The sequence below is a fragment of the Mesoplodon mirus genome (assembly GCF_964341445.2).
Source record: "Mesoplodon mirus genome assembly, chromosome: 19".
Taxonomy (NCBI): domain Eukaryota; kingdom Metazoa; phylum Chordata; class Mammalia; order Artiodactyla; family Ziphiidae; genus Mesoplodon; species Mesoplodon mirus.
In genome coordinates, this window is record NC_138995.1 from 8,845,969 (window position 1) to 8,859,925 (window position 13,957).

At 45.3% G+C, this 13,957-nt stretch overlaps 1 protein-coding gene across 2 annotated transcripts in view; it reads left to right on the forward strand.

Moving 5' to 3' along the window:
* The window catches only part of MAF (MAF bZIP transcription factor), a 362,167-nt gene that overhangs the window by 17,310 nt on the left and 330,900 nt on the right, over positions 1-13,957 (forward strand). The window lies entirely within an intron of this gene.

Sequence of the window (13,957 nt, forward strand, 5' to 3'; positions counted from 1 at the left end):
TACACCTTCATCACTGGTGAGGTGAAAAATGACAAAAAAGAGAGGAAGGGAGTTTGTTTTTTGCCATTCCTTCAGCAAGCATCCATCCTCTAATAAACGGGTCATCCACATGCAGCAGTGACGATTTCTTTTTAGTCCTTTCAGTCTGTAGAAAAAGCACAGTAACTTCATTTGCTGGCAGGTAGGCAGTAGAGGTGAGAATTGAATTGATCTGAAATTGACCCTGCGGTCACGCCTCCTTTAAATTGGGTTCTTCAGACAAAGTTTCTTTTCTTCTTCCTGGGCTCCTGCCAGTAGCCAAGCTGAGTCTTGAGTGGGGTGGGGTTGAGGTGCAATTATTTAAAGGGATTCTGACACCAGGGTTGAACCCCCAACGCAAAGTTACTCAGGATGGAGACCTTTCGTTACAGATGGTGCTTAATTAAAGGGCTTGAGTCTATACCGCGACGGCGTGCCTCTGGTTTGTTTATATTTTAGAATGAGGTTCATTCCTGATGTACAAGAAATGGCGGAGGAAGCATCTCTTACTGGGCTGAAAGTTTTGAATGGAGAATAGAATTTTCTGTTTCCTTTTAAATTTCTCTTCCTTATTTAACCGGCCCCCCCCCTACCCTGCCTCTTTCTAATGGAGCCCAGGGTGGAGGGTTCTCAGCTGCGGTCCTGTGTGCTCCGGCAGCCTCTGGAGACTCACCACGCATGCGCATGCGAGGCAGCTTGGCATCGCTTTCTTTCCCAGGAAGCCTGGTTTTCCCCCGTGCTCGGTGCTCTCCTGATCTAGTGGAGCCTCTGGAACCAGAACTCGCTGCTTTCAGAGTCTTCCCCAGCTTAGTTGTTGGTGATAAAACTGTTGGTAAAAATGGGATGCGTTCAAAACACTCTAGTCTCCACGGGGAACCTGGTTAATTAGAATGTTACCTCTGTTGGCTCTGATCTTGGCTCACTTTGTAGCGTCCTGACAAGCCCTCGTGTAAAACGCCCGAAGGTCAGTTGAACAAAATACCACGTGACTCGTAAGCCCTCCCTACACGTTTGTGGGCGGATAATAGGCCCAGCTCCCAAACTCAGCTGTGAGGACTTGAGTTGGAGTGTGTTTGGGCCTTGCAGTCGGGTTCCTGCCCCGGAGCAGAGGGTTCCCTTGTCTGTCAGAGCTTGGAGCTTTCATAGCAGCGCGGTGACAGTCGCTCGGCTCCGAAGAGGAAAAAAAAAAAAAGTAAGGAAGGATTTCGTTTTATTTTTTTCGAGCCCGCTGATATTAGTAATGAAAACGTTTCCATCCCTGTTGCTGAGAAATTTGTGTTTTTTAAGGCATTGGTGGGGATGTGATGGCGAGGTATGGGGGGTGAGGTATCAGATCCAGCACGATGTTTCTGTCTGTCTTTACTCAGCGTTTTACAGTGTTCTTCAGATTCTGCATCCTCTCCAGCATCCCTTCCTAATACAATGAAAAGAAGGCCCTTTCCCATGTTTGCCACGGTTAACTCATCAGATGTTTCACTTTAGGAAAGATGGGATCCAGGTGTGTGATTTCATTGTAAATTCATCAGGTGTCACTTGCCAAGCTATTGAGGATGCAGTTATCCTGAGAAGGCATCTTTTTACTATTTCTTTAAAATTTAATTGAAATCAGGCCACTGCCTGGTTTCAACTGGATGGTTCCCCACGCCCTTTTTTCTTTCTTTCTTCTTCTTTTTTATTTTTCTTTCTGGCTATTGCAAGCTGCAGTAAGGTGACCTGTAATTTATAATCAGAGTTTGGTATCGTTAAACTGTAAAATCTGACTTTGGGGTTTTGCTCGTAAAATAAATATTTGAAAAAATATAGCAATGAGGCTTGTACAGTAGAGGCAATGTCAGTACATGTCTATCTGTGTATATGAATATATGTGTATGTATTTTTTTGCTGGAGGCTCTTAAGCTAGGCCTGAAAAAGCATCTTAGAAAACTATGACTGTCAACATCCAAGTAGGAGGATTCCCTGATAAGAATATAAGCACATTTTCTTTAATGAACTTTGAATTTGTTTTGTAAACTCCATTCGTCATTCACGTTATTTTTTAAGGTGTATTACTTCGGCACTAAGGAGTCAGCATACGCATGCTCGAATTCTCTGTCTAGGCTATAGCGCGCCTTAGCTAGAAAGACTTTTTTTCCCTTTTCTTCTAACAAGGATGCTCATTTAGAAAGAAATGTTTATGTGAAGTGCTTGTCAGTTGGCATTTTTACTGGGTTGCTAACCCAAAGGTAAAATATAAAGCCATGTCTTTTCCTCACTGGCTTGTTGGCTTGTTGTTACTGGAAGGGTCCCTCCCTTGTTAGCTTGATAAATAATTTTACTAGGGGGACTCTGCTGTATTTTTATGCTTGCTGTCTGTTTTCTGCTTGCTGCAAATAAATTTCTGTACTCAGAGGGCACTAAAACTCCAAACACATGGTATTTTCCCTTTTTGCTGCTGGTCACCTGAAATATTTATTCCATCTCATGTTTTTAATTAATTTTTTAAAGGAAAAAATAATTTGTGAGTAATAGAAGACAAAAATTAGCCCTTCATTTCTCAGGACCATTGGGTTTGAACCTGGAAGTGTAGTTTTTTTTTGGAAGGCTTTGCGCATCAAACCCTGTTTCATATTTGTCACATTGAAGACAAGAGTTATTCATTTGGGGGAGTCCTGAAGTTTTCTCATTATAGATTTCCCTCTCTGCCTTTCTAGCTGTACGTATTAAGCTGTTAATATGAGAAATGAAGAGGGATATAGAATTCTACCTAGAAACAAGACACTACACAAATTCTTTGCATTTGAAAAATGATACATTGTGTGAAAATGGAGATGAAATTGATCATAGGTATCAATATAGCTATCAGCATCCCCCTGAGTCCCAGGCCTTGAGACTTGGGGTTCATTACTGAGGAGAGATTGGTGTGGGTCAGTCATTGGGGCAAAATGGGAGGTTCCCTGGCACAAACCTAAACAAACACAACTGAAAACATTCCAGGAAAATAAAATACAATAATAAAAGACAAGAACATATTCTATAAATTACAAACACAGTGAACACAACGCATAATAGGGGTACAATGATATGTTTAATAAAAGAAGGATATTTATGCATGTTGGCAAAACAAGTGATCATTTTAAATCATTGCCAGATTATCGCATTAATTGAAATATGATTTTTTCAAAGCAGATCTTCTACTTGTGATTTGCTCATTAGTGGGGTCTTATTTTCTGAAACTGGAACATATTTTTACAAAGGTATCAGAGACATACATTTGAAACTAGAATGCCAGCTCACATAACCAGGATGTTGAGGAGACTGAGTCAGAGGTTATCTGGAGTTCAGTTTCTGCAAAGATCACCAAAAGGAAGAGGAGAATGTAGAAGAAGGGGGCAGTAGACATACGTATTGATTATTAAAATGTGTATGTATCTCATCAAACGTGTACAGAGTTTATTTTCCTCTCAGGGATTTCAGAAATGAGCTAGGCTTCAAGCTGATGACTTGTTTTTCCCCCTCTAACTCTGCAGTTATAGAGACTATGAGGATCAGATTTTTAAAATACTTAACACAGAGTTGATAGTCACCATTTCTTCTGGTCACTTTGGGGTGGTACCCGTTGGTCAGGAGTTAGAGAAAACTTCCATGGAGTTGAAGACCATGATGTTCCACCCAGCCCTGCCCTTTGGAGGTCATCCAGAGCCTCACGGGCGATGGTGACAACAGCTACCATTGATTGAGCATCTCCTGGTAGCCAGGACCTATGCCACCCTTTGATCCTCACAGCTAGAGGGGGCAGATACTTTAATCCCCTTTATAAAGATGCAGAAACTCAGGCACAAAGCAGCCCAGATAGGATTTGACCTTACACCACAGTCATGCAGATTTTCCAGCTAGACACCATGCCGCCCCTGCCTCAGCCAGCTCATTCCCTCCTTCCCAGTTAAAGAACTCAGTGTTTAAGCTCAGCACATGTTGTGTGGGCTCAGCTGCCGTCCCCTCCTCGGTGTTCTTTTTCTGAGTGGGGTTGAGTGACGCCTAGAAGAAAATGCATTATAATCTCAGAAGGATCTAGAAGATCGGGGCTAGTACTTCTCATGAGCTTGACCCTAAGGACCCCTCTGGCTCTAAAAGCAAACGATTCTGTGGTTTTGGTTGTGGTAGGTAATGGAGCAGCCTTTATTCAGAGATAAAGATTGTCATTTCAAGAGCATTTAAAAAATAATAGATGGTACATTTCCTTAATACCCTGTAATGTGTAAAGTGTCAGGTGCACAACTGACACTCAGGAAATTGCTGGATAGTGAAGATAAATCAGCGTTAAAGCACTCCATTGAAAGGCCCATTTAATAAAAAGTTGTCAGCAAAACCTGTAGTCACATGAAAAAGAACACACAGTTTCTGCATCTGTAAAATAGGGATAGTCCCTCAAAGGCTTCTGCAAAGGATTAAATACGATAATGTATGTAAAGCGCCTGGCACAGAGTAAACATCCTGCCATACTTGGCCCTGATCAGTATCATGTGGAATAAAACTTTGACCTTGACACTGTGCAAGCTTTGATTTGTTTTAGAATAACTTCGTGGTTGTGATATTGGACATCTTCCCTCTGCTTTAAAATAAGCGTTGTCACAATTGGAAAATGGGGAAGAACCTAGAACAGTAGTTTATTATCTGCCTTCCCCTCAAAAACTACCATCACCCCTAAAAAACTTTTTTAAAGGTGTACTTGGGAAGTTCTGTGGTCAAATAATCTAGGGAAATCATGGATTAGACCAAGTTAAACATTTAATTTTGCTATCCTCCATCTCGGAGCCTTTATATGCTAACGTGTATTGTGACCCTCCATAGGGAAGGGCCAACGTGGGTGGCACACAACATCTTCCCAATTTATTTGAACACGGAACCTGTTTTCTAATCAGACATCTTGTGGAAATAACAGTAGGGCAGTTTTGAAAAATGGTTGGCTAGGTAAAGAAGTCCTGACTTAATTATTTTATTTAGTACCAAAGGACCCCTTTACTAATTTCCTCCTGTGAATCCCATGTTCTCAAGGATTCATTTGTAATTCTGTGCATTTGTTTTATTAATCAGAGCCCTCCATAAAAGCTCTAGGGCTTCTGATCAGCAAGAGAAGTGGTATAATTCCATTCATGTATATTCAATCAAAAGCAAAGAAAACCTGATCATGGGGGTTATCCTCTAGGTCTTTACGATGATAGCAGTGGTTCATGGGTGCCATTCCTGCCTTCACAGGCTCCCTGTGGGCTTTTAGGATGCCGGTTTGGGATCCTCTGCTCTGATTAAAAAACCCAGGATCACTGTCAAATTCGCCCTGGCTGTTTGTGATTGGATGAGCCTTCCAAGGGACTCTGAGGTCTTGGAAGGAGTCTGTTAATTTCTTAGAATCTTGGACATAAAAACTGCCTTAAGGTTCCTGTTCCTTTATTGTAAGGATACAGGTGTATATTAAGGGCATGAAATGCAAGATGCAAGGTGGGCAGTGTTGGCGATGGGGGCTCATTCTCTCTGTCCCTCTCCCCTCCCTTTTCTCTGTCGGCACATCTGCTTCATTCTCCCTACAGGAAGCAGGCAGGCCTTCTTGCTTTGAAGTACCCCTGATTCCCACCCTCACCCCTACACATCCCCAGCAGAGGTTGGTTAGCAACTCTGCTGTCCTGTTCAGAGGAGATAGCTGATAGGTTCACCTTGGTGAGGTATATCTTTGGTCCAGTCAGCACTGGCTAGGGGTGGGTCTTTCTGACCAGCTGCTACGTAAGCACATTTTCTGAGAATGGAGTTCTGCAGGGATTGGGAGATGGGGGAGATGAGCGTATCCCAACGTGGGGGAGGGAAACTGGTACCCAAGAGTCACATACACCACTTAAGAAGATAAGAATGAATAGAATTAGGCCATGAACAGGTCTCTGAACCCAGACACTGGATCATCAACCTTGGATGCACCCATGGGGCTTTTAAAAATGTTGATGACTTGCACCAGACCAATTAAACCAGAACCTCCACAGGCTGGTGGGGCTCAGGCATGAGTATTTTTTAAAAAAAAAAAAACTTAATTCCCAGTGATTCTAATGCACAACCATGGTTGAGAACTCCTAGTAGAAGTATCCAGAGACACAGCTTTGGAAACCCAGAAAGTGAAGAAGCTGGTGAATTTCCCATATTTTATTGTATTGTCTTACAAGTCAGCATTTTTCAGGTCCAGTTTATTTATTTATTTTTTTTTTTCTTTTTGCGGTATGCGGGCCTCTCACTGTTGTGGCCTCTCCCGTTGCGGAGCACAGGCTCCGGATGCGCAGGCCCAGCGGCCATGGCTCACGGGCCCAGCCGCTCCGCGGCATATGGGATCCTCCCAGACCGGGGCACGAACCCGTATCCCCTGCATCGGCAGGCGGACTCTCAACCACTGCGCCACCAGGGAGGCCCAACTCTGTTTTTTTTATAAGGAGGGCTCAGGCAGTCAGATGAGGCACACAGGGAAAGAGAATCTGAGTTGATGTCCAGAAGCCCCATTTTTTACACCTGCCTTGGCCACTAAACAGCCTTGTGACCTGGGCGGGCCACATTCCCTGGATTACCCTGCTGGGCTTAATTCTTGTGTTTTGGGAAATGGATCAGTTGAGCTCGAATCAGAGGCCTTCTATGAGTCTACACAGTCAGCTAAGGGACCAGTTTGTCAGGGATTCAGCACGTGAACCAAGAGACATAACTGAGCATTTTGAGCTGGCAGAATGGCTGATTTTAAACATGGGATGGTGTTTTTAAAGATTCTGCGTGGAAAAGAAGAGAACGTATTTGGTTGTCAAGTTACAAAGATAGACATCGTCCAAGTTATTTGAACATACTTTTGCAGTTACCAGTGAGGTATTTGTATTATTGGTCATCATTACCAGCAGGCACTTAGTCAGTGGGTGATCGGGGTGGTGGTAGAAACAGGACGGAGGAAAATGCCTCTGGTTAGAATTAACCAAGATGTGTGATCACGCGCTGTCAGGCACACTGATTCTCCACTAAAGCATAGCATTAAACCACACAAAAATGGGCCCGCTCTGGAGGCACTCTTTACCTTGTAAGACCTTTTAAGTTTCTCGTCTTCTCTTAGGCTCTAAACCCTGAGCCCGGAGTTCATGCCTCCTTTATTTTTGTACCCAGCACAGCCCTCTCCCAGGGAACAGCACGGGGCATCTTTGTCTCAGATCCTCCTGGGAAGATGGTAGAGTGTACCCGAATCAGGTGCTCAAACAAACAAAACAGGGAACAAGAGCCTAGTAAGAATTCCTTAAATGATGAAGATGACATCTTTGCAATCTGTCACAATGAGAGGGTATTCTCTTAAACCTCTCCCAGCTTTTCCACAAACCCATATCCCGACATTTCCTTGACACTTTTGTGGGCTGAGTTTCCTTTCCTGGACAGCTTGTTAAATATGGTCTACACCAGACCGATTTCTTAACGTCCTCTTTTGGAGAACTATTGGAAAATAGACGCTTTTGCGCTGGCTGGTTGGTCATCAAAGTTGTTATGCTTTATTTTAAGATTTAATTCAACGAACACTTGTTTTGCACCTGCTATGCACTAGAATATGGATTCGCTGCTGAAGGATTCAGGAACAAATAAGGCACAGTTCTTGCTCTCAAGATTTATTATTGATGCAGACAGACAATTGAAAACAGTCCATGCTGGTCCTATTTGATAAACGCTTCCCCAAAGCTGGGGAGTTTGTGAAAAGGAGGAGGGTGGTCGTTTTGTGAACATCCTATGTGAAGGCAAAAGCTACGAAAGTGGCAAAAAGAAACTAGTTTTTTTTTGTTTTTTTTTAAACTTAGGATAGGGAAGATCTTCCTTAGCCTGATGCAAAACCCAGATGCTGTACAGCAACGGATTGATAAATTTGACTACATAAGCATTTAAAACCTATGCATAGGAAAAATGCCATGAACAAAATCAAAAGACAAACAACCAAGTAGGGAAAATCTCAACCCGCAAGATGGTCAAAGACCCAATGTCCTTAATATGAAGAGCTCCTTTAAATTCATAAGAAAGAAGGTAAACAACCTGATAGGAAAATGGGCCGCATTTAGAAAAAATAAATACAGATGACCAATAATCTTCTGAAACTATATTCGTCTCACTCCTAACCAAATGATAATAGTAATCCCTTTGGGCTGGAATCTGGGGCCATGGGCAGTCTCATACACTATTGTGAGCCTGTACATTGGACAGCATCTTAGGGGGCTAATTTTTGTAATATCTAATAGCACAGAATATTCACAGACCACATACCCTCTTCTACACATTTTGTGCTTGGGGATCTTAATTCAACACAGCAGTGTGGGCATAGCTGGAATAAACTGTGTGTTTCTGTATGTGAGCTGGGAAGGAAGGAGTGTCCTGGGCATGGACCAAGACGGGTAAACAGGGGTCCGATGGAGAAGAAATTGCAAAGCCAGGCCAAAGAGGGCATGGAAACAGGAGACAAAACGAGAGAGAGGAATGAACTAGTGTGGCTGGTGCCCTGAGGGTTGGCGTGTTTCCTTTCTCTGGAGCCACTTGTGCCCAGCACTCATTTTTTTTTTTTTTTTTTTTTTTTTGCGGTACACGGGCCTCTCACTGTTGTGGCCTCTCCCGCTGCAGAGCACAGGCTCCGGATATGCAGGCTCAGCGGCCGTGGCTCACAGGGCCCAGCCGCTCCGCGGCATGTGGGATCCTCCCGGACCGGGGTGCAAACCCATGTCCCCTGCATCGGCAGGCGGACTCCCAACCACTGCGCCACCAGGGAAGCCCCAGCACTCATTTTGACAAATGTAAAACCATTCAGGTGTAACCCTTTCTCTTGATTAATCCATCTTGCTCCACGCTCCCCACCAGATAAAAGACTCCTGTGTAGTAATGAGTCAACGGAGCCCTGTTCGCGGAGCCCTGGCAGCCGTCCCTCTATTCTAGCCCTTTTCTGTGTCATCTGCATTGTCCCGGCCAAAAGTGTTAGCAAGAAGAGAGGGAGGGGCATTTTTCAAAGAACTATGTGGGGATTTGGTCACGTGTCTGTCATTAACATCAATCGCAGATGCAGGGCAGAAATGCCTGTAAGTTCCTACACACGCCTCTTTGAAAAAGGTCCCCTCTGGTGTGGCTACCAGGCTCCTCTCCACTGGTACAGGATTTGGGGGCTTTGAAGTCGGTTGTGGACATTTCACTGCTTTCTTTGACTCCAGCAAATTGCTCCAAAATGCTACAAATGTGAAAAAGTGGAAAGGAGTTTTAGCAGCAGCTTAGAGGTGCAATCCCCTTAAGCCATTGACAGAAAAATGTGTTTCTTCTTTCAGTTTTTAATTTGGGAGTTATATGTTAAAATACAGCAATGCCGTTGCAGTCTTCTCTTAGGAAGAGAGAAATGAGGAGTGAGTTGGGTACCAGGTGGTGAGTAAAGGGGTAGATTTCGCAGCCCTCGTTCTTTGAACTCGTTGCAGGGGCCAAGATGCCTGCAGAGAAATTGTGTAAAACAGATTTTGTCTCATGTGGTTGAAAAGCGTTTCCAACAAGGGGGCAAGCGTTTCCAAGGTGAACCTGGATTTGACTGGGTGTCAAGGCAAGTTTCCTATGCTGAGCCAGGAAATCCTGCAGACGCGTCCTGCAGGAACCCAGGAAAGGACGGAATAGGGAGATTTCAACCCACCGGTCTAGGGGCAGGGGTTACTGGTGTGCTTAAAATTTTGCCTTTAGAGTGCTCCTTTTGCGGGGAAGGTACTTGGTCTTGGGTGCATTTTCTGAAAATGTCTCCAAAGTTATTTTATTCCCATAGTATGCTAGCACTGTAGCAAATTAGAAAAAAATATGGGGTGGGGGGATGCCCACTAGAAGCACCCCAGGCGTCAGCCATCACCTTTCAGGATTTGGCACAAACCAGACGTTTTTCAAACTCATTTTGTTTTGTTTCAGCAGAGGAAGCATTTATTTGTAAAATGACAGGTTATGTGAGATCACTGGGTAAAAGAGAAATGAGACACTTGTGGGGGTAGAGATGATCCTCCAAGTTCTGGGCCCTTCTCTCTCTACCCCCTAGAGCTCCAGGATGTCTGCAGCCCACTTTGAATACCTTTGGGGAGTCCTTCTCTAAGGGAATGCCAGCTCAGCAGGCTTTGATGTAACAAAGGACCACTTTCCCTCACTGGAAACACTGAGAGATTTCTCAGGGTGTTACAGACATCAGTGCCAGACCTTTCCAGCTTTGTGACTTTGGGAAAGTCTCTTCCCTTCTAGGTGGTCATGATAGAACCAGCCTCCTGGAATTTTTCCACGGGTTAAATGAACAAGTCACGGCAGCATCTACTAAGTGTGATGCCAGTAGGCTGTGGTCCCCACTCAGGCGGCAGCAGAAGTGACCAGTGATAACTGTGTCTCCTTTGCCTCAAAAATGTTCAGGGGCTTCCCTGGTGGCGCAGTGGTTGAGAGTCCGCCCGCCGATGCAGGGGACACGGGTTCGTGCCCCGGTCCGGGAGGATCCCACATGCCGCGGAGCGGCTGGGCCCGTGAGCCATGGCCGCTGAGCCTGCGCATCCGGAGCCTGTGCTCCGCAACGGGAGAGGCCACAGCCGTGAGAGGCCCGCGTACCGCAAAAAAAAAAAAAAAAAAAAAAAAAAAGTTCCGTATTCTTCTCCCCAGGATTCAAAGCAACCTCAGAGTCTAGTTGGTCAAAGTTGACTGCTTCCTCCTTTTTATTTTCCTTTTACCACTTTCTCTGCCTGTGATGGGTCCCCCTGAAAGACCCTTTTTCCCCTTATAGTGCGCTGGACTCTGATCCAGGACCCATGTCTTTCATTTCTTCCGCTCAGCACTTAGCACAGGGGATCGAACAGAGCATACTCCCAGTAGATGTCTGCTGGATTGACTGTCGTTGGTGAGCTGGCAGCTCCCACTCCTGCGGGCTCCCGAGAGCCAGTTGTATGCGTCTCTTTCAATTCCACGTTCAGTGATTTCACGTCACCGTAGCATGAAATCGGCTGTGGTGGGAATATGTGCAGCACGGAATGCAAGTGCTAATAAAATTGAGCCTCTTTCTCTGGCCTCCATCCTCTGCCAAAAAACCAGTTGTTAAGCATTTAGCAGCACGCCGCTGCTTGAGATGCCCAGATGAGGAAAAAAAATAATAATAATAAGGAAACGGAACAGAGCAGGACGGAATCTATCAAATGCATCACGGACATCGCTGCCCTGTTGGTAGCACAAAAGCAGCAGAGAAGGGGTGATTACTGGAGGCATCGGAGAGAGATCTGAAAGGATGGAGAGTCATGGGCATCTGGGAAGAAGTGGTCAGATGTTCCAGGCTCTGGGCAACAGGATGGGAGAGGACACGGCCAGGTTAATAAGGGAGTGACTTTGGACTTTGCAAAGGATGGTGAGGAAATGGGCTTGCCAGGGCGGAGGAGGGGTAGGTGAATAGTAGAACTAAAGGCAATGGCTGGAGGAAGGGATTAGGACCTTGGAGGATGCTTAGGTACTGTTAAAGGAGAAGTTGAATTCCATTTCCTCCTGCAGCAGTGATTCTGTTACCTTGTACGTATGTCTGACTTAATGCAAAGCATTCACCTGCCAATTTTCGTGGCCTCCTTTACCTCTTGAGCTGGTGCGGAGTCCAACTAAATACCTTCCAAAACGTTTTGAGATTTAGGTAAATCGATGAAAGAGGGATCCCAAAAGAGGGTCAGTGACTGGAGCTGGGCCGTGTGGGGCTGTGGCTTGAGGCTGAGAGTGGGGAATCGCTACCCGGTTCTGGCCACTTCTGTCCAAGATTCGGGCGGATGGATCAGGGGACCAACCTCAACTGTTTTTAATGTTGACGCTTGGACTTCGACCCACGCCTCCCTGAGAACCAGGGGCAGCTCCCTCGAGGTTGGTGGTTCTCACCCTCAGCTCCCCCATGAGGATCGTCTGGAATACTTCCCAACCCAGATCAATTAAATCAGAATCCTGAGGTGGTACCCGGGCATCAGTGTTGTTTGCAAAGAGCCCCAGGTGACTGTAGCGCACAGCCAAGGCTGAGACACACTGCTGTAAGGCACTGGGCCTCAGACTTCAGTGAGCACTGGATTACCTGAAGGACTTGTTAAAACTCTGATTGCTAGTAGACCCCATCCCTCGAATTTCTGATTCAGGCATTCTGGGCACGGGACCTCAGAGTGTACATTTGTAACAGGTTCCCAGGTGATACTATAATAGGGCCACATTTGAGAACCTCTGCTGTAAGGTAACTGAAACAGCATTTGGAAAACGATTAATGGGGGATTCAGGTAGACTGGGGTGCCATTTCCACCTCTGCAGTCCCACCTGCATGACCTCATTGTTTGTTTAAAGTAGGGATGATTTTGCTCCGCAGGGGACATTTGGCAACATTTTTGGTTGTCATGACTTAGGGGACTGGATGCTACCGGCATCTGGTGGGTGGAGGGCAGGGATGCTGGGAAACACCTTGCAGAGCACAGGACAGCTCCCACAGTAAAGCCTTATTCAGGTACAAATGTCATTCGTTCTGACGCTGGGAAACCCTGGTTTAAAATCTCTGAGCTTCTTTGGACTTCATAAATGAAACAGGAATAGTCATATTTGTTTTTCTAGGTTGTTGATGAGAATAAATGACGTCCTACAGATAAAGCACAGTAGGCAGGAAGTGCCTGCTACGTGGTGGTGGTTCTTATCCTCCCAGCTGAGTCACTTGGTGATGTACACTTGGTGGAAGGACTTGACCTCCATGGACCTGTTTTCTCATCTGTAAAATGGGCACAGTAATAGGTCCAAACCCCTGAAGCATAGTTGTGAAGATTAGAGATAATCTATGCAGAGTCCCTAGAAGCAGTCAATAAACATGATCTATTATTATGGCTTCCCGTTATATCTTTACCCGGACCATGATTCTCTCCCTTGAAAAGTCTAAGATGCTGACTAACTCCTTCTCACTTTGTAGGTCTGTTATATAGGTGAGAAGTCAGCTAATTTCTAGTTTCCAGGTTGTCAGGACTGAGGAACAACAGCGGGAATAGGGCAACCTCCTAACATTCCAGACCAGATCGAAGACTCTCAAGCCAGATGGTGCTTCCAAAGTGCCCAGCTGTGTGCGGCTGATCAGAAAAACTGATGTTTCATTTTTGCTTCCAGAAATTGTTTCCCAGCCTTGGTACAGATCTCCTTTAATGAGAATTTGGTGACATGAGATGTTTGGAAAACAAAACACTTCCAGGACCCACATCCCATAGGTAGACCAGTCTCAAGGCAATAAGTGATTTAGGGTGCCCCTCCCCCCGCCCTCTCCATTTTCCAGAGGGAGTATGAATTTGAACCTAGGTCTGCTTGACTCCCACGCCTGGTTTCTTGACCAGCCTTTGGCTCACGATGTAAGTTACAACAGGAACCCAGAAGACACCAGGGTCCACCAGGGGCCATCCACAGACACCTGGGCCTGCCACACCTCCTTTGCAGAGGGCCTCCTGCCCCCAGCCTCAGAGGTAAACTGTCCTTTCTCTAATCTTCACGCAAAATGGATTTTAGTAGCTGGATTTTATTGAGAAACTGACTCCCTCATCGCCCCACCCCCAGCGATGAAAAACATATTGTCTTCTTTACTGTAGTTCATTTTGCTTTCCGAGGTGATTAATGAATTAAAGATGCAGTGTATTTATTCTTTTGCCTGATTACCATTCTGTAATAAATCTAAGCTCCAGAGTCTGTCGATACAGGAAGGCCAACGTGCCTCTTTGGAAAATAAAGGTTTGTACATTAAGCTTAACTTCCAGCTCTCCGACGCAGGAGAAAATTCAGCTCTTAGAGCCTTAGAGAAATAAGTGGGAGGCTCAAAGAGATACTGGCCGGCAGCTAGAAGATCCCATTTCTGTGGATGAGAAGGCACTTTGCTGACACCTACCTGGACGTGGGAAGGCCTGTTAACCTGTAGAGGGGA